The 2,044-nt window shown below is 33.3% G+C and overlaps 1 non-coding gene across 1 annotated transcript; it reads left to right on the forward strand.

The window, feature by feature from the left end:
• Window positions 1–1,671: 1,671 nt before the first annotated feature.
• LOC128247713 (U6 spliceosomal RNA) lies at window positions 1,672–1,775 on the forward strand. Its single transcript, XR_008264078.1, has one exon. It is a non-coding gene; the product is annotated as a U6 spliceosomal RNA (small nuclear RNA).
• Window positions 1,776–2,044: the final 269 nt, after the last annotated feature.

The raw sequence follows: 2,044 nt of genomic DNA on the forward strand, positions 1-2,044 counted from the left end.
ATATATATATATATATATATATATACACACACACAGAGAAAGAGAGAGAGACAGAGACAGACAGATATAGATATAGATATAAATGTAGATATGTAAACGAAATTTCAATAAGAATAAGAATGAGAAGTACAGAAATACAATGTTTTCTAAGAATATCAATAAAATTAATTTGTAACAATTTAAGAATTACAAATAAAAATTCGAAAAACAATGCTACTCATAAATACTAGTGAAAAGTAATATTCATAGACGTGAAGATATGATAGAAACTAATTTACGTTGCTTAAATCAAGAAACATAGTTGTCATCATCATCATCACTATCATCATCACTAAATATTTTTGCTTCTCCTCTCCTTCCCTCTCTTCCTCTTCTTGCTTCTTCACCACCCCATCTTCAATGTCGTCATTGTCGTCGTCATCATCATCATCATCATCAACAGCAACAGCAATAGCAGCAGTTATAAGTATATCTACATGCTCATTCACACATAATCACACGTTCATGCACACACATACATGTATGTATGCATGTATGTATATAGAACAGTATAAGGTAGAATTAATGAAATGTATATTCCAAATAAAAGCACAGCTTCTATATTTCAAAGCTTTAGCTGTAGATGTTGCAAATCACATATATAAGGGGGTGCTGAAGGGTTCCTGGGTCTGAGTAAAAGAAAATACAAGAGAATCTGTTAATTATGGTTTTATTCAACATATTCCCTTCTCAGTTTCCCACACTTATTATAGTAGTCCTTCAGATTTTCTGAGCTCTGTAAAAGAACTTAGAAGGCTAGGCTTCCAACCAGGCCTTTTGCAATGCCCTTAACCCCGCCCCCTAACCCCACCTCCATTCACATTCTATTAAGTTAAACAGGAAAACAACTAGGAATCTTCTTGCAGATCTGTTTTGGGCATGAGCATCTCCTGATGAGAGTTGTCATTGCTATTGTTTAGTACCAGGGTAAAGACCTCCTTCAGTCATAAATGACCATGGGATTACACCTAGAAAGTTACCCTCTGATGCACCAGCCTGGGTAAGGTTGCTTACGGAAGACCAGCAGCCATCCATTCATACCATCCTTCCCTCCCCATGCCATGTATGTATTAGTATGTATGGCAAGAAACAACTATGTTTTTTTCTTTAACATTTTACATAGTTCAACCTACACAAGTTAATGTGTGAAAAACAAAATAGGAATTTTGAAAGAAGTTACTATAAAACTAGCTTTTAAACATCTATGGAGGTCCACCAGAATAAAGTAATAATCAATAAATAAAAAATGGTTGAGAACCCCCAGGCTTAGTTTTTAGAATGTTAATGCAGAGTAGATGTTAAAGGTCACATCTGGTTAGTTTGAACATTAAAGATACAATATTTGGGCCAGATATGACCAGTTTAAATGATAAATGGCTAAGGCACTCTATGACTATCCTTTCTTTTTCTTCAAACACTCCACTCAGGACTCCATTATCTAACATTTTTGTCCTTTTTTTATAAGATCGTAAGCTATGACTTGTGAAAGATTTGGCAACTACTACTAGCAGGCTGACTGACCATGTAGAGGAACCATATTCAATTTCATTTATAAGAACTTAGAAAGTTAATGGAAATTAAAACAAAATGAATGGTTACAACTTTTGGAGTAATACCACAAATATTTAATCTAATGCATTGGCACAACATATACTAAAATTGGAATGATACAGAGAAGATTAGCATGACCCCTGTACAAGGATAGCATGCAAATTTGTGAATTGTTCCTTTTTTTATTTTTTATTTTTATTTATTTATTATTTTTTTTTTTGTAATTGATGGTACCCCAACATAGTCAAAGCTCTTGTGCTGAAACTAGCAAAGGAGCAAATAGCTCACCAAGCATTGTTCATGCTGAAACCACAATAAACTAATTTATAACATTGGGTTGTTTTGTAATTTGAGACTACCATATTTATCAGATACAAATATTAACAGAACAAGTTACAAACATTTGTATTTTCAAATTCATATAAAGTCTCAGAATCTCTCACAGTGTTTCATG

Source organism: Octopus bimaculoides, chromosome 4 (assembly GCF_001194135.2).
Source record: "Octopus bimaculoides isolate UCB-OBI-ISO-001 chromosome 4, ASM119413v2, whole genome shotgun sequence".
NCBI lineage: Eukaryota > Metazoa > Mollusca > Cephalopoda > Octopoda > Octopodidae > Octopus > Octopus bimaculoides.